Raw genomic sequence first — 24,641 nt, forward strand, 5'->3', positions numbered from 1 at the left:
TTTGCTTAGTCCACATTTGGAATATTGGGTACAGTTCTGGTCGCCTCAGTACCTGAAGGATGTCGATGCTTTGGAGGGGTGCAGAAAAAGGTTTACCTTAATTCTGGCTGGATTAGGGGGCATTGTCTGTAAGGAGGTTGGAGAAACTTAAATTGATTTCTCTGAAGTGCCAGAGGTTGTGGGGCGTTCTGATTGGAGTGTATAAAAATGATGAGAGGCATAGATAGAGTAGACAGTCAAAAGATTTATCCCAGTGTGAGAACACCAAGGACTAGTAGACATAGCTTTAAAGTGAGAGGGGCAAAGTTTAAAGGAAATGTATGGGGCAAGTTTCTTACACAGAGAGTGATTGGTGACTGAAATGTGCTGCCAACAGAACAAATCTCAGTGAAGACCATTGTCAAACAACATTATGTCATTACCACAATTCTTCTCAGTTTTACTTACCTCAAAGTCACACCTTATCTCCAACAAACCTCCTGTGGCATCTCATGGAAACCAATGGAGGGCATCACCAGTGTAGGGAGAGGCAAGGATACACGGGAATATGGAAACATTAAAAACACTTTCCAGTGTTGCTTTTAATGTTCAGTTGTTTTAAAAATCTCCACTGATAATGGAAATCTAATTAAAATTGATATCTCCAACCCAAAGCATAAAGATACAGAATTCAGACTAGCTAACATAACAACAAAGTACAACAAAATAAGGAACCTTCATCAGTGGGGCAAAGTGCACTTGATATCTAGGGTTCCTCATTCAGAACGCTGTAATTGAGCACGGTAAAGTGAACTAATATTATTTTCCCCCCGAAAATGGATTATACTCCTCAGTTCTAGTGTTAATTTATTCAGAGAAATGCTCTGTAAAGTGTGTGAATGTGTTCTCAAAGTGATATTTCATTAAAAAATGGCCACACAACATGGAATTAGCAGCTAAACGGAATACAAGGAATTGGCTGGGAAAGCAAAACTAATTAAAACACAGAGGATGTTTATTTAAACAGGACATTTCTACGCATGGATAAGAAAGCTACATTGAGAACTGATCTCAGGAATAGCTCGTTAGTGGGACATAAATATGCCATAACTTATCTGGTCCTGTGTAGCCCTTTGTTAAAGGGACATCGAAAGTTAGGGGAGTAAGAAGTGAAACTTGGCACGTCTGGATATCTGTACCTCATTAACGCCAACTTATTTAAATCCTTTGTGTGTCTGTTAGAAATGATTGAATCAAAAGAAGTGAATCCTTTGGACACTTATGTCACACAGATTGATCAGTTGTAAGAAAGGGGTGTTAAGATTTTGCCATTTGGATTCTCTTTGCCATCGTTATATGTAGTTTTAGGCTCTGTTGCTTAGAAGAATCTTCCTTTTCAGGTGTAATTGCTACCTAGCAGATATAGAAGAATATCTTTGCAAGGACAAAGTCTGTTCAGAAAATAGAGTCAGAAATTATTAATAGCAAATTGCATGGGAGCACAAGGCAATTACAGACAGCTGTAAAACCCTGCTTCTTCTCTCTATAAAACCATGAATTTAATCTCATCCTCTTTACAGAATAAATGAGTTCAGGTCACTACCTATTTTTAAGTCCATCTGATTTTACTCCTCATCATATTCAAGGCCAGTTTGTGAGCAAAAGTCCTTCTTCCTGCCACTTGTTTTGCAGCCCAGAAGATAAAGAAGGTCATGATCATATCATATCATATATATACAGCCGGAAACAGGCCTTTTCGGCCCACCAAGTCCGTGCCGCCCAGCGATCCCCGTACATTAACACTATCCTACACCCACTAGGGACAATTTTTACATTTACCCAGCCAATTAACCTACATACCTGTACGTCTTTGGAGTGTGGGAGGAAACCGAAGATCTCGGAGAAAACCCACGCAGGTCACGGGGAGAACGTACAAATTCCTTACAGTACAGCACCCGTAGTCAGGATCGAACCTGAGTCTCCGGCGCTGCATTCGATGTAAAGCAGCAACTCTACCGCTGCGCTACCGTGCCGCCGATAATTATGTCTATTATGCGTTTTGGTAAATGTGTTCCTCAAACACATTTCTTCGACTTTCATATAATTTTCTTCTATGTACGCTACTCCAAATGTTGAAGTATATCATATTTTGGATTCTATTTCACCAGTTTTCCATGGAAATTATTCAGGAGGAAATAGTGATTGAAGATTCATTTGGGGCCAAAGGGTGTGTTCCTGTGCTGTGCTGTTCAATGTTTCAACGTTTAATCTGTTTACCCAAAGTGTAAAAATAGATGCTGAATTTAAGTTGTATTAAATGCTAATGGGTATGTTATCAGATGTTCTCTGAACAATATGCTATTAGCTTGAAATCTCAGTCAGAAAAAAAACTGGCAATTCTATAACAGGTTTTAGGCTTCAGGATGCAATCTTGCCAATAAAGTATTTTTGAATTGAAATCACGTTTGCATGAGAAAACACAGTATCTAATTTGAGCACAACAAGTTCACCAACAAGGTAACATATAGTTGTTTTTTTAAAGTAATTATCATTAAAAGTCAATATTAGATAGGATATCTATGTTATGTCAATTTCCTCTGCAAAATGGCGGCGCTGCCCTAGCAGCTGCGGCTACACCTGCGGTCCATTTGTCTTGTGTTTTTGTTGGTTTTGTTTGTCTTAATTGTAGTTGTGATGTGGTGTTTTTGTGTTTGTGTACTATGTGTGTATGTGGGGGGGAGGGGGAAACTGTAACATTGTAAATATGTGTCCCTTCCGAACGGAGACCCGACCTTTGTTTTCTGGGCCGTGTCTCCGTTCCTGCTGCGGCCTACCATCGGCCCAACTCCTGGAGCTGGCGGCCTCCAGGGCTCTGGTTCGCAGAGCCCGCGGATCGGACTGACCACCACCGGAGCCGGCCGTCTTCGGAGGCTGCGGGAGCGGCTGCGACTCGCCTTAGGCTCGGGCCGCGTGGATGCCGACATCGGGAGCTCCGGCAGCGGCAGCGGGTTCGCCCGCCCCGGATCGCGGGGCTTGGGTCGCGGACATTTCACCGTCCGGCGCGGCCTAAGATATGCCGCGGGATATTTCTCTGCTGGGCGGGGGCTTCAATGTCGGGAGCCACGACCGCCCCGACGTGCAGCAACAGCGGCAGCAGCGTGTTCGCCCGCCCCGGATCGGACTTATCATCGGCGGAGCCGGCCGTCTTCGGAGGCTGCGGGAGCGGCTGCGACGCGACGCGCCTTGGGCTTGGCCCGCTGTGGACCGTCCGGTGCGGCCTGCAACCACAACAACCTGACTGCGGGCGAGGACAGCAGGAGAAGGGAAAGACATTGTGGCCTTCCATCACAGTGAGGAGAGGACTGGAGGAGACTCACTGTGATGGATGTTTCTTTGATGGATGTTTCTTTTTTTGTGTGTTTTTGGGGTTGGGTAATTTTAATGCCTATTTAATGCTTTTATTGTTGGACTGTGTTTTGGGGGTTTTGGGGTTGTGTAATTTGAATGCATATTTAATGCTTTTATTGTTGGACTGTGGGTGACCGAATTTCGTCCAATATTGGATGACAAATAAAGCTATCTATCTATCTATCTAATGTATGCTAATGATTTGGATAAGGGGATTGAAGGGACTGTCGCCAAGTTTGCAGATGATGCTAAGATAAGTGGAGGGGCAGGCAATTTACAGGAAGCAAGGAAGGACTTGGACATGTTAGGATAGTGGGCAGAGAAGTGACAGATGAAATTCAGTAGAGCAAAGTGTGGAGTCATGCATTTTGGTAATAAGTATAAAGGCGTAGATTATTTTCTAAATGGAGAGAGAGAATCCAGAAATCGGAGGTGCAAAGGGATTTGGGAGTGCAGGACTCCCAAAAAGTTAATTTGTAAGTTGAATCGGTAGTAAGGAAGGCAAATTCAATGCTAGCATTTACAGCACATCAAGAGGACTGGAACACAAAAACAGAGATGTAATGCTGAGGCTTGATAAGGCACTAGTCTGGCCGCATTTGGAGTACTGTGAGCAAACTTGGGGAAGGGGAAGGATGTGCTGGCTCTAGAGAGGGTCCAGAGGTGGTTTACAAGATTGATTCCAGGAATGAATGGGTTTGCATAAGATGTGCATTTTGAGAGCACTGGGCCTCTACTCGCTGAAGTTTAGAAGGTTGAGGGGGAACCTCATTGAAACTTACAGAATAATAAAAGGCATAGATAGAGTGGATGAGGAAAGGATATTTCCACTGGTGGAAGAGTCTAGGACCAAAGGTCATAGCTTCAGAATTAAAGGGTGCTCTTTTAGAAAGGAGGTGAGGATGAATTTCTTTTGTCAGAAGGTAGTTGATCTGTGGAACTCATTGCCACAGAGGGATGTGGAGGCCAAGTCAGTGGATATTTTTAAAGCAGAGATAGACAAATTCTTGGTTAGAATAGGTGTCAAGGGTTATGGGGAGAAGGCAGGAAAATGGGATTAGGAGGCAGAGATCAGCCATGATTGAATGGCAGAGTAGACTCGATGAGTCGAATGGCCTAATTCTCCTATAACCTGTGAACTTGTGAACTTTACTGCAGATGACAATGAATCCTCTGGCAATCCTGCTGAAAGTGCAGCGAGAGTGGTGTTCTAGTTTTGCCTCATAACTGGGACTTGAATGCTCAAACCTCTGATTCAAGAAAATAGGCTGCCACTGAGACAAGTTTGATACCTATACCTGCACTTGGCATATTCCTCGTATCCACTGCTGCAAACTTCTGGGTTTGCTTAAATATCTGTCTGTCTGTGTTCTAGAAGAAATGCAAATTAGGGCTGGGGTAATTATCAAGTTTAGCTCTGAGGCTAGGTTTTAACGAAGGATTGGAGACTTCTACAGGTGATTAGCCTTGTATTCCCAAATTGCAAGGTTAATTTGAATAGTGCAACAAAAGATAAGTAATCTGAAACAGACTATGGAATAATTATTAATCCATGGAAAATATTTAAATTAAATTAAAATTAATATTGCACATGATCCATGTCAAAGCACCCTTCATGTTGAGCTCCTATTCAGTCAATGAAATAGAAAACCTTGATTGTGGCACATCACTGCAAAGTAGGTAGATCTCAACTGGGGAAAATTTCAATAGATTTATGTAAGATGTTTAATCATATGAAGGATCTGTTTGATATTTAATGAAATTTTGATATTACAATAGATTTTTCAGCCATAATGTGGGACAATATTAATTTTCACTTGAGAAAACATAAAATGTAATAGCTAATATGGATTTATGACTGGCAAGTCACATTTGAGAAATTTGATTAAGTACTTCATAGAAATAATGGTGACAGTTAAAGTAATGCAGTTGATGTTGTATGCATGAAGTTTCAAAAACATTTGATAAAGGGACAGGTTAACAAGACTGATTGATTAAAGGGGCAGCACACATAGGCTGGATGATGGCAGATGGTGGGCAGACTGCACCACACTGTCATCTCAAGGTCAATACTAAGAGTACTATTCTTTTTGATACATATTAATGGCAAGGTCGTAGATATAAAAGGTATGATTTCAAATATTATGCCTGGAAATAGAGGAAAATAGTGATCACCGTTATAGTGGGATTGAGGAGAATGTAAAACGCAAGAAATAACAGTTTTTAAAAGGAAGAATGCAGGAAAGTAATGAGAAATAACTGGTACAATATTAAAAGATGTGCTGAAATAAAAGGAACGGGAATCTCCCGTGCATAATTTTTTGAACCTGGTAGGAAATATTGTTAAATAGGCTTATGCAAACATAGCTTTTTAAAGCAGGTCATATCTTACCTGAATCACTTAATAAGCACATGTAAAGTATTATATCCAACTCGTAAGATCACCATAAATTAAAATAAAATAAACTTCAAATGTTTGAAATACAAAATAAAAACAAATTGCTGAAAACAGTAAGCAAGTCAGGTGGCATCTGTGGAAAAAGAAACAGAACCGGGAAAGTGAGAACGGACGTTGGCTTTAAGTTGCAAGGGGATGGAAGGGAAATAGTTAGGAAAAGTTAGGAATATCCACGATAGGTTGATGCTTTTGTTGCCTTGATGATCTGAAAGTTTACAGAGCCATTCGGTTAATAGATGGATGAGAGCTGATTGAGAGAGATTGAGAAGAAATAAAGCCTCATAGTGCAGTTCAAGTCAAGTCAATTTTATTTGTATAGCACATTTAAAAACAACCCACGTTGACCAAAGTGCTGCACATCTGATTAGGAAAAAGAAAAGAAACATACAGTGGCAGGCAGCCAAACACAACGGCGCGGCCATCTTGAACAAAATGTTTAACTAAAGCAGAATGGGAAGCTCTTATTGAAACTTGAAACTAAAAGGAGAATACTAGAAATATCCAGCATGCCAGAGAGTGGATATGGAAAAGAGTGAAATTAGTTAGTGTTAGCAGGACAGTTCTGATACAAATGGAAAACAAGTTATGTAAAATTGTTGAATTTGATTTTTATGCACCGCAACATGCATGAGGTGTTGTTCCACCAGCCTGGTTGGAAATGCATAGGAGGTCACAGACAAGATAGGTCAGAGTGGTGCAGGACAAAGAATTAAAATTACTGGCAACTGGAAAGTTACAATCACTTCACATCCAATCGGTGTTTGCTCTTTCCAATATAGGGAAGGCCATATTGTGAGTATTGAATGCAAAATGTCCTTTGCATTTTCATCTCCTCCCTACCTTCTCTGCACTCTCCCACTTCTGATGAAGGAATTCTGAAACGTTAGGTCTTTTTCTCTTTCCCCAGATGCTGCCTGACCATTTGGGAGATTCCAGCATGTTGTGTTTTGTTTCTGCAGACCACTCTGTATGAAAGATGTCAAGATCTGGCTGAGGATCAAGGGAAAGTTAACAAAATTAAACCGGAAATGAGAAACTTAAAAATATGGATGGAAGGGGGAAGCTGAGGTGGTTTTACTTAGAGAATAAAGTTTAAGATGAAATTTAATCAAAGTATTCAAATGTTTAAGATGGTTCTGATAAGCAAAGAGAAACTGTGTTACTGACAGAAGGTTTGGTAACCAGATGAGCCAGCTTCAAGATAATTGGTAAAAGAACCAAAGAGCAGATGTAGAATTTTTTATACGGCAAATCTTCACAATCTGAGATGCATGACTTAAAAGTGGTGTGGAAGCAAATTCAGTAGCAATTTTGACAGGGAAATGCATACAAGGATGCCAACAAAATATTGATATGACTCTTGAGGAAAAAGTAAGGGAGCAGATGAAATATTTTAACTCTATGAAAGAGCTAGTTTCCATGCTTTAAATCATTGAATTTAAAGCATTTTTCTCCAGGCAATTAACCTGATCGAAATGCAGTCTTCACATGTGGCATTTCCAAAGGGAATAACAGATTATTCCATTGATTCTCGGTGACAGTTTATATCCTGTGTGTCCATAATAATAGTAGATAGTGGAAGTATTTCCATCTGCTGTAGTGAATTTTTAAAGGCCAAACTAGTGAGGATTTTTTAAATCAGTTACGTTTCTCAGCAACTTCACACACATCAGTTTTTATTTAAATTTGTGAAAGTGCAGAGTATGGAGGATGCTAAAAGTCAAAGTCATCAGTTGTGATATCAAAAGTACTTACCTTGTGAAACATTGCATTATTCTTAAAAAACTTACAATAAGTATTCATGAGAGCTTTTTTCTACGTTAATGACAAATGAAATTGCAATGCGAAGAACCAAAAAAGACTGTACTTTCTGTACCTTGCCTATTGCAACTCAAAAAACACAGAAATAAAACCCAGAAAATGAAAACATCCATTGATCTTTTAATGATCAATTGGGAAAGTCAAAAATGGATTATTCTTAAATTAACAAATGAAGCATTTTTATGTACATTTTTAATATGAAGTATGATCTGAGCCCAAATATATATCATATCTCTACAATAATGCATTAGTTTGAACTCTGCACTTGGGGTATGGCCATCAACTGGGCCAGTAAGTGAGTTGTGGCCTTACCTCCCAGCCCTCAGAGGCACTCTGGATACTCCAAGGTCGGCTATGGGATGCGCCCTGGTGCATGATGTCGGACCGGTGGCCGTGTAAGGTGAAAGACAGCACGTTCGCAGGTTAATGTGTCTGGATTGGACCTGCGATTGGAATCAAGGGATATGGGGAACAAGCAGGAACGGGGTACTGATTTTGGATGATGAGCCATGACCATATTGACTGGCAGTGCTGGCTCGAAGATCCGAATGACCTACTGCTGCACCTATTTTCTATGTTTATATGTTTCTACGTTTCTATGGATCGAGGCATGGGTGAAGAAGGCCAATGGAGACCCTGCAGCAGCCTGGGGCTCAATTATCTCATACTGGCCAAGCATGCAGATTGTATACGGTCTGCAGCGGTACAGAGTAGTGGGTGGAGTACACTAACAACATCACCTGGCCAGACCAACCCAGTACTGCCGCCAGGACAACAGGCCTCTGTTTCCAAATGAGGACTCTACATTCTTACCAACTTTGGACTTGAATCATACAAAATGGCGCTGGAAATATGGCGATTCCTGTGTACTGTCTCAGTGTAATCTATGATTCCTACACTCTTGTACTTAAGTGTGCCTTCGTATAGTAAGATTTTAGAGAACTGTTTGCAAAAAAGGAATATTGCTGTACCGAGGGGCATGTGAAAATAAAGAACTAATAAACCATTTGTGGCTGAATTATACTACAGAGATGTTGACCAAGAGATAAAGAGCCGGAACATGTGGTATTTGTACATAATGTGGTTTACAAAGATTGTGTGTTGCCTGTATACCATGAAGAACATGACTAATCATCTCAGCAACCAATTTCCATAGCAATCACATTTCTAGGCTTCACATTGAGATTATATTATTCAATGAGATTACATTGAGATTATATTGAGATTATATTATTTAACAAGGCAAAAATGCCTCCTGAGTTTCCTCATAAATTTATTTGTCTTCTTTATTTTATAGCTTAAAACCCAAGGCCATATAGTTTACATAATTACATTTCACAGATCATGGATATTCAAGAATTGAAAGCTTATCGAGGGCCTTGTTAACTATTTATATGCTGTCAGTCATCATATACTATTTTCTAGTTTTGTATGAATGCTTTGTATAATTTGTTTTCTGTCGTTCTGCAGTATTTAGTCTAGGTTGTTTTTATGGCTGAGGACTGTCTAATGGTGAATGGCCTTAAGCCAGCCATGGATCTCTTAACTTGACACCACGCATCACTGAACAATGGTTATTGGAGATTTCAATATGCAGGCAGACTGGGAAAATTAGGTTGCTTCTGGACCCCAAGAAAGGGAGTTTGTAGAGTGCCTCCGAGATGGATTCTTAGAGCAGCTGGTACTAGAGTCTACCAGAGAGAAGGCAATTCTGGATTTAGTGTTGTCCAATGAACCAGATTTAATAAAGGAACTCAAGGTAAAGGAACCACTTGGAGGTAGTGACCATAATATGATTAGTTTTAATCTGCAATTTGAGAGGGAGCAGGGTAAACCAGGAATGTCAGTGTTGCAGTTGAACAAAGGGGACTATGAAGGCATGAGAGAGGAGCTGGCCAAGGTTGAATGGAAAAAGATCCTAGCAGGAGTCACGGTGGAACAGCAATGGCAGGAATTTCTGGGCATAATCCGGAAGATGCAGGATCATTTCATTCCAAAGAGGAAGAAATATTCTAAGAGGAGTAAGAGGCAACCATGGCTGACAGGGGAAGTTAGAGATGGAATATAACTGACAGAAAAGATGTAACTGACAGAAAAGAGCAAAGAGTAGTAGGAAGCCAGAGGAGTGGGAAACGTTCAATGGACAACAGAAGATGGCAAAAAGGGCAATACGGGCTGAAAAGATGAGGTACGAAGCGAAGCTGGCCAAGAATATAAAGAAGAACAGTAAAAGCTTCTTTAGGTATGTTAAGAGAAAAAGATTAGTAAAGACAAATGTGAGTCCCTTGAAGGCAGAAACGGGTGAAATTATTATGGGTAACAAGGAAATGGCGGAAGAGTTGAACAGGACTTTGGATCTGTCTTCATTAAGGAAGACACAAACAATCTCCCAGATGTACTTGTGGACAGAGGATCAAGGGAGACAGAGGAACTGACAAAAATTTGCATTTGGCGAGAAATAGCATTGGGTATACTGATGGAACTGAAGGCTGATAAGTCCCCAGGGCCTGATTGTCTGCATACCAGGGTATTCAAGGAGGTGGCTCAAGAAATCAAGGATGCATTGGTGATCATTTTCCAATGTTCAAAAGATTCAGGATCAGTTCTTGTGGATGGGAGGGCAGCTAATATTATCCCACTTTTCAAGAAAGGAGTGAGAAAGAAAACGGGAAATTATAGACCAGTTAGCCTGACATCGGTGGTGTGGAAGATGCTGGAGTCAATTATTGAAGAGGTAATAACAGAGCATTTGGATAGCGTAAAAGGACTGGTCCAAGTCAGCATGGATTTATGAAGGGGAAATCCTGCTTGACTAATCTTCTGGAATTTTTTGAGGATGTGACAAGTAAAATAGATGAAGGAGAGCCAGTGGATGTCGTGTATCTAGACTTTCAGAAAGCCTTTGATAAGGTCCCACACGGGAGGTTGATGAACAAAATTAGAGCACATGGTATTGGGGGTAGGGTATTGACATGGATAGAGAATTGGTTGGCAGACAGGAAGCAAAGAGTAGGAATAAACGGGTCCTTTTCAGAATGGCAGGCAAAGGAGAGTGGAGTGCCGCAAGGCTCGGTGCTGGGACCGCCACTATTTACCATATATATTAATGATTTGGATAATGGAATTAGAAGTAACACTAGCAGGTTTGCGGATGACATAAAGTTGGGTGGCAGTGCGAACTGCAAAGAGGATGTTAGAAGGTTGCAGGGTGACTTGGACAGGATGAGTGAGTGGGCAGATGCATGGCAGATGCAGTATAATGTGGATAAATGTGAGATTATCCACTTTGGCAGCAAATGTAGGGAGGCAGATTATTATCTCAATGGTGTCAGATTAGGTAAAGGGGAAGTGCAACGAGACCTTGGTGTCCTTGTACATCAGTCACTGAAAGTAAGCGTGCAGGTACAGCAGGCAGGGAAGAAAGCTCATGGCATGTTCTTCATAACGAGAGGATTTGAGTACAGGAGCAAAGAAGTCCTTCTGCAGTTGTACAGGGCCTTGGTGAGACCACATCTGGAATATTGTGTGCAGTTTTGGTCTCCTAATTTGAGGAAGGACGTCCTTGCTATTGAGGCAGTGCAAAGTAGGTTCACGAGGTTAATCCCTGGGATGGAGGGACTGTCATACGAGGAAAGATTAGAAAGACTAGGCTTGTATTCACTGGAGTTTAGAAAGATGAGAGGGGATCTTATAGAGACGAATAAAATCATGAAAGGACTAGACAAGCTAGATGCAGGAAAAATGTTCCCAATGTTGGGGGAGTCCAGAACCAGGGGACACAGTCTAAGAATAAAGGGGAGGCCATTTAAAACTGAGGTGAGAAGAAACTTTTTCACCCAGAGTTGTGAATTTGTGCCATTCTCTGCCACAGAAGGCAGTGGAGGCCAATTCACTGGATTAATTTAAAAGAGAGTTAGATAGAGCTCTACGGGCTTGTGGAATCAAGGGATATGGGGAGAAGGCAGGCACGGGTTACTGATAGTGGATGATCAGCATTGATCACAATGAATGGCGGTGCTGGCTCGAAGGGCCAAATGGCCTCCTCCTGCACCTATTTTCTATGTTTCTATGTTTCTATCAGGAAGAGGAGTCTTGGCCAATGCTTTCCTCCTTGATGTGGCAACACTGAGGCGAATTGCCGTCATGCAACTGGCATCCTAAATGTGATCATCATTCTCAGGATATTCCAGGAAACAAATCTGATATTTTGATTGTATTAGTTCAATGTCCCATCGTTCAGCTTCAGATATGAATAATATTGCATGACAGACTAAATGGAGTGCATTACCAGGAAAAAAAGCAAACTTAGGGTTATGTTTGTTTAACAAACTAAAAGATGTAAATGCCAGTAAATATCCTTGCATGGAAAACAGAAACATAATCACAGACCATGATCATATTTCTCAGAAATAATTCAGCAGTTCCCATGCAATTAATTATGTTGCAATGTACCACAAAGTTGTTTTGTAATACTATTTACCATATAGCCAAGTGTGGAATTTATTTGGCACTGATGTAAAATAGGCATTCGCACATTAGTTGTCTGGTCTACATCCTGGAAACAATGAAGTTAAATAGACAATAGACAATAGGTGCAGGAGGAGGCCATTCGGCCCTTCGAGCCAGCACCGCCATTCAATGTGATCAAGGCTAATCATTCTCAATCAGTACCCCGTTCCTGCCTTCTCCCCATACCCCCTGACTCCGCTATCCTTAAGAGCTCTATCCAGCTCTCTCTTGAATGCATTCAGAGAATTGGCCTCCATTGCCTTCTGAGGCAGAGAATTCCACAGATTCACAACTCTGACTGAAAACGTTTTTCCTCATCTCAGCTCTAAATGGCCTACCCCTTATTCTTAAACTGTGGCCCCTTGTTCTGGACTCCCCCAACATTGGGAACATGTTTCCTGCCTCTAACGTGTCCAACCCCTTAATAATCTTATACGTTTCGATAAGATCTCCTCTCATCCTTCTAAATTCCAGTGTATACAAGCCGAGTCGCTCCAGTCTTTCAACATATGAAAGTCCCGCCATTCCGGGAATTAACCTAGTAAACCTACGCTGCATGCCCTCAATAGCAAGAATATCCTTCCTTAAATTTGGAGACCAAAACTGCACACAGTATTCCAGGTGCGGTCTCACTAGGGCCCTGTACAACTGCAGAAGGAACTCTTTGCTCCTATACTCAACTCCTCTTGTTATGAAGGCCAACATTCCACAGGCTTTCTTCACTGCCTGCTGTACCTGCATGCTTCCTTTCAGTGACTGATGCACTGGGACATCCAGATCTCGTTGTACGTCCCCTGTTCCTAACTTGACACCATTCAGATAATATTCTGCCTTCCTATTCTTACCACCAAAGTGGATAACCTCGCACTTATCCACATTAAACTGCATCTGCCATGCATCTGCCCACTCACACAACCTGTCCAAGTCACCCTGCAACCTCATAGCATCTTCCTCACAGTTCACACTACCGCCCAGCTTTGTATTACCTGCAAATTTGCTAATGGTACTTTTAATCCCTTTCTCCAAGTCATTAATGTATATTGTAAATAGCTGCGGTCCCAGCACCGAGCCTTGCGGTACTCCACTAGTTACCGCCTGCCATTCTGAAAGGGACCCATTTATCCCCACTCTTTGCTTTCTGTCTGTCAACCAATTTTCTATCCATGTCAGTACCCTACCTCCAATACCATGTGCTCTAATTTTGCTCACTAATCTCCTATGAGGAACCTTGTCAAAGGCTTTCTGAAAGTCAAGGTACACCACATCCACCGGCTCTCCCCTGTCAATTTTCCTGGTTACATCCTCAAAGAATTCCAGAAGATTACTCAAGCATGATTTCCCCTTCGTAAATCCATGCTGACTCGGAACAATCCTGTTACTACTATCCAAATGCTCCGCAATTTCGTCTTTTATAATTGACTCCAGCATCTTCCCCACCACTGATGTCAGACTAACTGGTTTATAATTTGCTGTTTTCTCTCTCCCTCCTTTCCTAAAAAGAGGGACAACATTAGCTACCCTCCAATCCACTGGAACTGATCCTGAATCTATAGAACATTGGAAAATGATCACCAATGCGTCCACAATTTCTAGCGCCACCTCCTTAAGTACTCTGGGATGCAGACCATCAGGCCCTGGGGATTTATCAGCCTTCAGTCCCATCAGTCTACCCAACACCATTTCCTGCCTAATGTGGATTTCCTTCAGTTCCTCCGTCACCCTAGGATCTCTGCCCACTAGAACATCGGGGAGATTGCTTGTATCTTCCTTAGTGAAGACAGATCCAAAATACCGGTTCAACTCGTCTGCATTTCTTTGTTCCCCATAATAAATTCCCCCGCATCTGTCTTCAAGGGACCCACATTTGCCTTGACTATTTTTTTCCTCTTTACATACCTAAAAAAGCTTTTACTATCCCCCTTTATATTATTTGCTAGTTTACCCTCGTACCTCATCTTTTCTCCCCGTATTGCCTTCTTAGTCATCTTCTGTTGCTCTTTAAAAGAGTCCCAATCCTCTGGCTTCCCACTCTTCTTTGCTTTGTTGTACTTCTGCTCTTTTATTTTTATGCTGTCCTTGACTTTCCTTGTCAGCCACGGGTGTCTCTTATTCCCCTTGGAATCAAGAGGGTGTACCTGTTTGCAATAGGCACAGCCACCAGGGTCTCCTGTAGTCCACGTTCGCTCCCCCCTGAAACGGTCTCCCACCTTCGCACGACCTGGACCCTTGGCGTGACAGCCTCGCAGTAGGTCCTGTCCAGGAAACTCTCGCATTCCCGGATGGCCCTGAAGTCTTCCAGCTGCCTTTCCAACTCCGCCACACGTCCATTCAGGAGCCGCACCTGGACACAGTTCTTGCAGGTGTAGCTCCCAGAAGCTCCAGCGGTGTCCCTACCTTCCCACATCCTGCAGGAAACACACTGCACCAACTTGTCCCCCATTACTTCAGAGAAGTCAAAAACAATTCAGGCGCAAAAACAAGCGCAGCCTCCTCGCCGAAGACGCGCAGCCAAAGACTCGCACTTTTCTCACAGGGCACTTCCCCCAACGAGGGCTGCACCCCTTGTGCAAGTCTTGCTTATATCAGTCACTAAATTACTTAATTGGCCAATTTACCAAACCTCTACTTTAATTGATCAACCAATCCAGGTACTCACTTCTATACTGCCTTCCTGACAAACTTGGAGTTATGCACTTTTCTGACTGACTACAAACGGACTCTTGGCGCTCTTTTTAAACTGCACAGCAGTTACAATTAACACTTACTTTGCTCTCAGCCAACGGTCTTCCTTGCTCTGTTCCCGACCTTTTCTAAAGGAAGAGAGAATCCAATTGTTTTATCTCAGAGGATTGAAAACCCCTGGAATTCTCTGTCTCAAGAATGGTGTAGGCCCAATCAATAGATATATTTAAGGTAGAGATAGAAACTTATCTGAAAGGTCAAGGAATTGAGGGTCTGGTAGAGAAGAACCAAGACCATCATTGATCAGCCTTGATAGTATTGAAGTCATATTGAATGATGGGGCATGATTGACTGTCTGAGTGATCTACTCTTCAACTACTTTCTTGTGTTCCAATCAAGATGACAATTTGCAAATGGCCCTGGGTGCAACCAGTTAAGGCCATTTTCAGCTCCAACAACCTTTCTACACAGGTGAATGATCACTATCTTCTTTGTTAATGATTCTGATTGAAAGTGCAAAGCTGCCCATTCTTGATTTGTTTTTCTGAACTACTGTCATGGAATAATTTACATCAGTCAAACAAAATGGACAAATAGAAGCAAGGTTAAAACATTCAGCCTTTTGTTCCTGTCTGCAATCCAATTACGTCACAACTGATCTTTTATTGAGTACATCTTTTCTGTAGTTACCTGATAAACCTTAAGCCTCTGCTACTGAAAGATGCATCAATCAGTCAGCAACTGACATTCTACCTTCCAATTGTGTGGTGACCTCCAAACATTCATTATTCTGTTGGTCTTGGATGGCTGATTCCTCATTTTATGGCCCTCTGGTTCTGTGCATCCTAGAACCAAGAGAAATATAACCCTGCACTTATATCACCATCCGCATAAGAATAGTTTGCTTCAATGAGGTCAGCAAATGATCCAAATGGAAGCACATCTAACTCCATTAGTACAACACAGAGTGAGAATCAGGGTACTTGGGGCATTCAGAGTCCTGGTGTACCTCTGTTCCATCATGTTGTCCTCCACAACCCACCTCACAAAGACATTCATGCCAAATACAACCCGCCTTAGAGGAACAAATTGTTGTAATACAGATGGAAAAATGTGCCAATAGAACATTTACATCATCAGTAATAAAGCAAGTTATTTCACAAATTATTATCCAAATTAAACTATCCTCTGGCAGGGCAGCCTATGTGTTCATCTACTCCTGATTACACAAAGAGATTATTTTCAGGCATGGTTAAACTCCTTATAAAGGGCGCATATCAACAACCTTCTGATTCAGAGGTAAGAGTGTTTCCAATTGAGCCAAGATGAAATACTGTGGCAGTTGCATATAAATTATGCTTTCAATCACTGACAGATGAAGGCATTATACTTCAGGAGACAACGGTAAAGTGATTTCTCTTTGATATTAAATAAACGGCAGAGCAATTTGATATGCACTATACTTTACTGACCATCACATACCACTGTGCATGTTAAGTACAGAATCAGTGTACTGCAGGCAAAAAAACATCAAATTCAACATTTAAACATGTAGCCTTGTTCTCTCTGAGTTGAGTATAAAAACTACACGTTGGCCCTCTGTACGTTTTCAAACGTCTTTTACACCAGCTTTCTTTATCTTCTGCAGTGACCATGCACCCTGGAGATAGCTTCACACAGAGTTGTTGAACGGATAATGATTTGTCCTTCGTACAATATTTTCCCATGCAGCAATAGACTCAATAATTTGATTTTTTGTGGCAATATGCAGCAACAGTGGAAGTGTAGGTTTATCTAAAATCTCACTGTCCTGAAGAAGTCCTTCTGTGGAGGGTGTAAATAACCTGCACATGGTGGCCGTGGAATGTTGGTTGGTGATGTTACTGAACATTCCTAGATGTGAAGAGCCACTTACACAAATTGACCAGCTGGAAGAAATGTGTTTCATTTTTACATCCTCAAAGCAGCCCCTACTCCCCTTCGACTCCTGAAGATGCTTGCACTACCTTTCAATGGGGTTTCCACGGTGAGCAACTCAGTGACAAGCTCTCATAGGTGACTCTTGATGGCAAGACTCTGTATAATTCTGATCTGTCACTATTACATTTGAAGCCACCCATCTTCATAATAAATGAAATGTATCGTCAGTTTCAGCAATTGCTGGATAGCTATCTGTATTTGAAATCCTAGCTGATTTGGATATTTCGGCTCAATCGATAGTGTGATGAACAATACAATAGAAAGGAAATGTTCTTGCAGTAAGTTCTTATGCTTTTATTGCTAAAAGTGGAGATATCGAAACAAAAAGTTGCTTCTCATACAAAATATGTGGTGCAGAAAGTTGAAATCAATGAAGGGTAGCATGGAATGGTGCAGCAGTCAGTGCTGTTGCTTCCTTGCTCCAGGGATCCGGGTTCAATCTAGACATTAGGTACTATCTGCACAGAATTTACACATCCTCCCGGCAACTGCATGAAATTTTGATGGATGATCTAGTTTCTTCCCACGTCCCAAAAATGTGCTAGTGGGTTAATTGGTAACGATAAATTAGCCCTTAGTTTAGTTAAGAGGCAAAAGGATTAAAGGGGGGGTTGAGAGAGTCATAAAGTAGCAGGATAACTTTAATAAGAGAGGAAATGGGATTGTTGGGATAGCTCTGCTGAAAGCTGACACAGACCCTATGGATCAAATGGCCTCCTTCTGTGTCATAATAAATAAGTAAATAGCCCAGTGCATTCAGGTGAGTAGAAGTAACAGTCAATACTCTCTATAGTTATAGCAATGGCAGCCATAGTCAAATTTCTGTCCGGTTGCAGCTAAATACATGAAGTGTGTTTTAACTAGAAAGACGAATTGACAGCACAAATTGATAGAACATATTTGGTAGCAAGAAATAAGATGGGGATTGCCTATCACCAAGATTGAGAACAAGGTTTTTCACTTGATCTTGCCAAATGGCATAAAGTATAGACAATGGCATGGACCAGATAATAAAGAATGAGGCAAAGGCTGTGGTGCAAAATGATCTTTGTCTCGAAAATAAGGAGTTAGAATAAGTATGAAGAGTGTATGAGAAAACACTTTTGAAAATACATTATTGGTTCCTTACTATTGGTCAACAGAGTACTTACTATTGGTCACCAAAATGCTCTATGACTCTATGACAAAATAACGATATTGGAAGCGCATGTAAAAGTGCATGTAATGTGCATTGGACATTAATTTATTCCTTCTATACATTGGACACTCAAAATTGGAAAATCGTAGCTTGGAGACTGAATTCATGAAATATATTTGTGAAAGTCTTCTAAAGCAATGTGCCAAGGAACCAACTATGTAACAGGCCCTAAAGGTCTACCATTATATAATGAGATAGGATTGGTATCCTAATGGTCAGAAACTCTCTCAGGAAAAGTTATCATATTTATTTTGTGATGGAATGGCATGTCTCAGTCTGAAACTCATCAACTTCATCTTCTTGTTTTCCTGGAGATCAAAGATAATTTTGCTTTAATTTGTTATAAAAGGTTCTGAAGAATCTGAATAGATCAATGTGGTCTCATAGACTCTGCCCCAATGGGATGTAAATATCTTCCACGAATAAAGGCACCAATAAGCAAATGACACAACCGCAGGTATAAATGAGAGTTTATTATAATATTAGACTAAAAGAAGAAATATGCAATGGATCTGGACTGCCTGAAAGGCTGGAGTTAATGTATGCCATGCCCGGCTTCATGATGGTGGATATTGAGCCTCCAGATGGTAGTCATTAAAGCACCTTACTTTGGTTTTCTTTGGTGCCACGTTGACAGTGGTTTTCTTAAACCAAGTGGAAACTTTAGTTTGGAGTAAAATAAGGTTAAAGATGTCCATGATTCCACACAGACCAGTTGATTCCCATGGGTTCACTCTCAGGAAGGCCAATCTGACATTGACCGTGGGTATAGGTGCACCCAACACTGTCGAGGCAGATGATATAACGTCACTGCCACCACCCCCCCAACCCCCCTCCCATTCAAAGCTAGCATAGAATGCATTTAGCATCTCAGGAAGGGATGCGTTTTTGCCCACGGTTGTGCACAACATCCTGCTGTAGCCTGTTATAGCATAAAAGCCTTTCCACATCACGTGGGCTGCTGTGTGGTTAGTCTGGGACTCTGGTTTATTAATGTCTTTGACAATATTCCCAACCTACCAGCAATCTTATGTTGATTCAGAGAATATTTGTTGGCAAAGTGATAGGTCAACGGCAATCCTGCAATAATTTTTGAAATGATACATTTTTATATCACTAAAGTTAAGTTGTGGATGTAGAGACACCAATATGTCTATAATATTTTTATGTGGCAAGTATAGCTTATAATATGTGTAATATTTTCTGGATACAATATTGGAGGATACAATATTAAAAAGTCAGAATTGAAGTTGATTTTCTTGTTAGCACTGATCCATTTGATATTGCTTCAAATCGTTAATTCTACCATACTATTTTAGATGAGATTATTTTATGAAGTCGATATTAATATGCTGGAATCAAAATTTGAAATTTTTATTCCAACCAAACTTTATTTTCTTCTCCAATTCTCAACCTTTTATCTCCAGTCCCAGTTTTTCCCTCCTTCAGACTGAAGCTGGAGTAACTCAGTGGGACAGGCAGCATCTCTGGAGAGAAGGAATGGGTGACGTTTCGGGTCAGGCAGCATCTGTGGAGAGAAGGAGTGGGTGACGTTTTGGGTCAGGCAGCATCTCTGGAGAGGAGTGGGTGACGTTTCGGGTCAGGCAGCATCTCTGGGGAAGTCCAGAACCAGGGGTCACAGCTTAAGGATAAGGGAGAAGTGTTTTAGGACCGAGATGAGAAAACATTTCTTCACACAGAGAGTGGTGAGTCTGTGGAATTCTCTGCCACAGAAGGTAGTTGAGGCCAGTTCATTGGCTATATTTAAGAGGGAGTTAGATGTGGCCCTTGTGGCTAAAGGGATCAGGGGGTATGGAGAGAAGGCAGGTACAGGTTACTGAGGTGGATGATCATCCATGATCATATTGAATGGCGGTGCAGGCTCGAAGGGCCGAATGACCTACTCCTGCACCTATTTTCTATGTTTCTAAGGAGTGGGTGACGTTTCGGTTTGAGACCCTGATTATTTAGTACTTCAATCCAAGGAAGTTGTAGATAACAACTAAATGCTGGATTTTCAGGGCCTCTTTATTTACTTCTTTGAATGAATGAATGAATGAATGAATAAGTTTATTGGCCAAATATGTGCATATACAAGGAATATGCCTTGGTGCTCCGCTCACAAATGATAACACAAACATACAGTTAACAATTAAGAATAAAGCATAACCACATCAAAACAATAAGGATACAACATTACGGTCTAAACATGTGGGTGAAAATAAACCAGAGCAAAAAAGAGACTACAGACTTTGGTTATTTAATAGAACTATCACTCGTGGGGAAAAAAAACTTACACTCGTGTGTAAGTAAGAATATGGGCAATTTACAAGGTCAAATTTGAAGAGGTTTCCAAAATGCCAGAAAAGTTCCAGATGTTGGATTATTGAAATTCATAAAATTATTAAATAATAGATTTTTTTAAAGCTTTTTGAAAAACACATAAAGTGGATATTTGTGTATATTATCTGCTAACTATCCATGTCAACGAACCATATATTTTGGGGGGAAAAACTTTAGATCCATTTTGTCCTTTCTTGTTGAGTTTAACAAGGTGCTAACATGATGAAAGTGGCAGCACAGAATTGGTTATTCTCTACCCTTGGCATCCGGATTTTTATTGCTTTGGACTCTTGAAATTCCTACTAAAATCGGACACAGACTCGTGGCACATCAAGGTCCTGTGTCATTAATAGATTCTCTAGTTTAAAGTGGAATCTATATGATCCATACCTGCTCTATTTGTAGGCGCTTATTGAAGAGAAAGAAACATTAATGCCACTTAAAGCAATAGATGGCAGCCTCTCAAAAAGCCAAGGCAATAAAATGGCTTTATAATGTTTCTCTGTGCACCACAAAACTCCATTGCCGCTCAACAGGGATCCCCACAACTTAGATTCACCCGCTGATTTCTATTGTGATGTCTTCAGTTTTTCACACCTCTATATCCTCAGGGTATTTCAAAAGCATGAACAGCGTGCAAATAAAGCCTGACCTCCAAAATGATTCTGGACCTCCAGCTACGTTGGTTGAGGGGGCAGCTGCTTGCTCTATTTACCTTGCCTGATGGATGTGGTTGCTTGAAAATCAATCCCTTTGTTTCTATTTGTTATCCATGATTGATTCCTGAAATTGTTAGAAATTGATTTACAGTTGATTTACAGCATTTGAGTTTCTGTTTATTTCACCTTCATTTACTTCATTTAAGAGCAGCAGCTAAAAGTAGCACCGATTGACGTCATCTGTTGGGTACATTCACTTTCTGTGACATTTTAGCTTTGAAATAGCAAAACCATGTAATTCATGGAAGATGCTGATCATTGTGTTTTGGAGCAGATTATGGAGGATTTTGGTGACTAGCACACCGATGATGAAAGTATGTCAATCCTCAGTAATAATGAGTAGCTTCTACTGAGTATTAGCATATTTTGATGTTTACTTGCATGCAATTAAGATATAAATGCTAATTATTTGTCTGTGTTGATAGATTTCCTCATTTTGTAACTATTCGTAAATCTTATCTACTCTCATTTAAGTCTAGTTAAAAGCATCTGCTCATGTATTTTGATCTCAAATTATTGAACATCTGCAGTGTATCAACCAATGACAACAGCCAAAAAAAATCACAATTGCATCAAAACCACAAAATCAAAGCTAGAATATATTTTTAAGCTGTCAAAAAGCTCGCCTGAACCTTTTATCATGTTACCTCGGCCCCTAAAGGCACAGCCCCTCTGTTCCTTATTTACCAAGTGATTTCTTTTTTTTGGCTCAACACTCAAAAACTTTGTGGCATCTCACAGCTGAACACAATCCTAATGTCATCACAATTCACCTGCTCTCAGCCCATGATCAGAGAGTAATCAGGAATAAGATTGCCAGCTGACTGTTTCTGCCTTCCTGGCCCAGGAGAATTTCTAATATCCATGTTGAAAGGGCAATGGAGATTCATTAACTCAGTACTAAATAGGAAATAGATTTGGCTCCTCAGATGCATATTGGGCAGTTTACTTACCTAGTAAAACTGTGTTTTACATCAAACCATGGCCTAGAAATTTGAGTGCCCAACTGTTATTGTTAGCGCTATGTGGGCGGAACAGTGTTGTGGCGGTAGAGTTGCTGCCTTACAACGCCAGAGACACAGACTCGATCCTGACAACAGATGAATAGGATAGGATTGGAGGGATATGGACCAAAGGCTGGCAGGTGGGACTAGTGTAGCTGGGATATGTTGGCTAGTGAGGGCAAGTTGGGCCGAAAGGCCTGTTTCCACACTCTAATCGCTCCATGACTATGAGATGCTGTTTGTATTGTGCTTGTACATTCTCCCTGTGACCACGTGGGTTTACTCCGGATGCTCCGGTTTCCTCCTACATTCCAAAGACATACAGGTTTGTAGGTTAATTGGCTTCTGTTAATTGTCCCTAAAGTGTAGGATAGAACTAGTGTGAATGGGTGATCATTGGTGGGCATGGACTTGGTGGGCCAAAGGGTCTGTTTCCATGCTGTATCTGTAAATTAAACTAAACGTGAATTGATTTTCCTCAAAGTAAATTACACCTGAAATTATTTCCAGATGAAGTTGCACCAATTACGTAACTGGATATGGAGCTTCAGGTCACTATCTATATTAGTGCACCTGGCAATCCCCGAGCATCAGGTACCTTTAAAATTCAATGGTTACTTTATATTAGCTTCTACAGAAATTGGAGCTCAAAGTTCTGCAGACGGACAATACATTTAGGGAAAACTGCCATACTTTCTTCCTTCACCTTAGATTTAAACGGATACACTGCAAACATTGGGAGACTTACTGGGCGGCTTCAGAACTCACTACAGCTTGCTCACACACAACCAAATATCCTCAATCTAACAAGGGTGTCAATGAGCTGAATTGTTAACTCAATTTCTCTCTGCAAATTCTGTCTGACCTGCTAAGTTCTCTCGCTGTTCCCCCTCTGTGATCCTCTCTCTCTGCTCTGTGATGCTCTCTCTCTGCTCCCCACTCTGTGATCTTCTCTCACTGCTCCCCCTCTGTGATCCTCTCTCTCTGCTCCACACTCTGTGATCCTCTCTCTCTGCTCCCCACTCTGTGATCCTCTCTCACTGCTCTGTGATGCTCTCTCTCTGCTCCCCACTCTGTGATCCTCCCACTGCTCTCCTCTGTGATCCTCTCTCACTGCTCCCCCTCTGTGATCCTCCCTCGCTGTCCCCCTCTGTGATTCTGTGACACCGACAAGACTAAGGAGTTAATGATGGACTACAGGAGGAGAGGAACACCCCTGTCCCCTGTCTCCATCAATGGTGTGGATGTGCAGTTTACCAGGGAGTAGAAATACCTTGGCGTGTACCTGGACAGTAAACTGGACTGGTCCAGGAATGCTGAGGCCCTGTACAAGAAGGGACAGAGCAGGCTGTATTTTTTGAGAAGGTTCCGCTCCTTCAACATCTGCAGTAAGATGCTGCAGATGTTCTACCAATCGGTGGTAGCCAGTGCCATCTTCTTCGCTGCCATGGGCTGGGGCAGCAGGGCGAAAGCCGCGGACGCCAATCGAATTAACAAACACATCAGGAAGGCTGGCTCCGTCCTGGGGGCGGAGTTGAATTCATGGGAGGTGGTCATGGAGGGGAGGATGCTCCTCAAACTGCGGAGCATCCTGGACAATACAGCTCACCCCCTCCATGACACACTGGTCAACCTGAGGAGTACCTTCAGCAACAGACTGGTTCCACCAAGGTGCAGGACAGAACGCCACAGGAGATCCTTCTTCCCTGTGGCTATCAAACTGCACAACTCCTCTCCCTTCTGTCATGGGGTAGATTGAGACTGACTCCCCCCCAAAAAAAAATCTTTGCACATCCACAATCCTTTCAACTCCTCACTTTAATTTCATGTTTCATGTATTTTGTGTTTTTTGATTGTTGGCAGATCAATTTCCCTCTTGGGATCAATAAAGTTCTATCGTATCGTATCGTATCGATTCTGTACCTTTTCAGACCTCCAATTTCCCTCTCCCCTGACTCTCAGTCTGAAGAAGTGTCTTGATCCGAAATGTCACCTATTCCCTTTCTCCAGAGATGCTGCCTGACCCGTTGAGTTACTCCAGCATTTTGAGTCTATCTGGATAATTTACTGTTTTCATTTGTGAATTCCAGCATTTGCAACTTTCCGTCTTTCAATTAATTCCTCGGCGAATATTCAAGGTCTGCAATCAGGTGACAAGTGACAATTTGTAGGTCAATCTTGGCCGCCATCTCAGTGAAGATCTGCATCCTGGACAAATCCAGGCATCCACAGCAGTGCTGAGCCATATTCTAAATTCATATTCACCCCAGCATGACAAAGGTTGCCAATGCTCTCTATTCATGAAAGGACGGTTGCATTTGTTTGGTTTTACTGAGGAGCAGGTGACACATTGGGCACTGGGAATTGTCAGCAATTCTGATTTCCCATGAGATCAGGCAGCAAATGCCCATAATGCATCAGATTAAAAGCTTGGATCTTTTCCTCAAAAGAATGGGTCCCCACCCTTTAAATACCCAGTTTGTCATGGATCATGAGTAGAGATTTTTGACGGTAGATGCCATGATGCAGTTGCCATAATT

The sequence above is a fragment of the Rhinoraja longicauda genome, chromosome 3 (assembly GCF_053455715.1).
Source record: "Rhinoraja longicauda isolate Sanriku21f chromosome 3, sRhiLon1.1, whole genome shotgun sequence".
In the NCBI taxonomy this organism is placed as follows: Eukaryota; Metazoa; Chordata; class Chondrichthyes; order Rajiformes; family Arhynchobatidae; genus Rhinoraja; species Rhinoraja longicauda.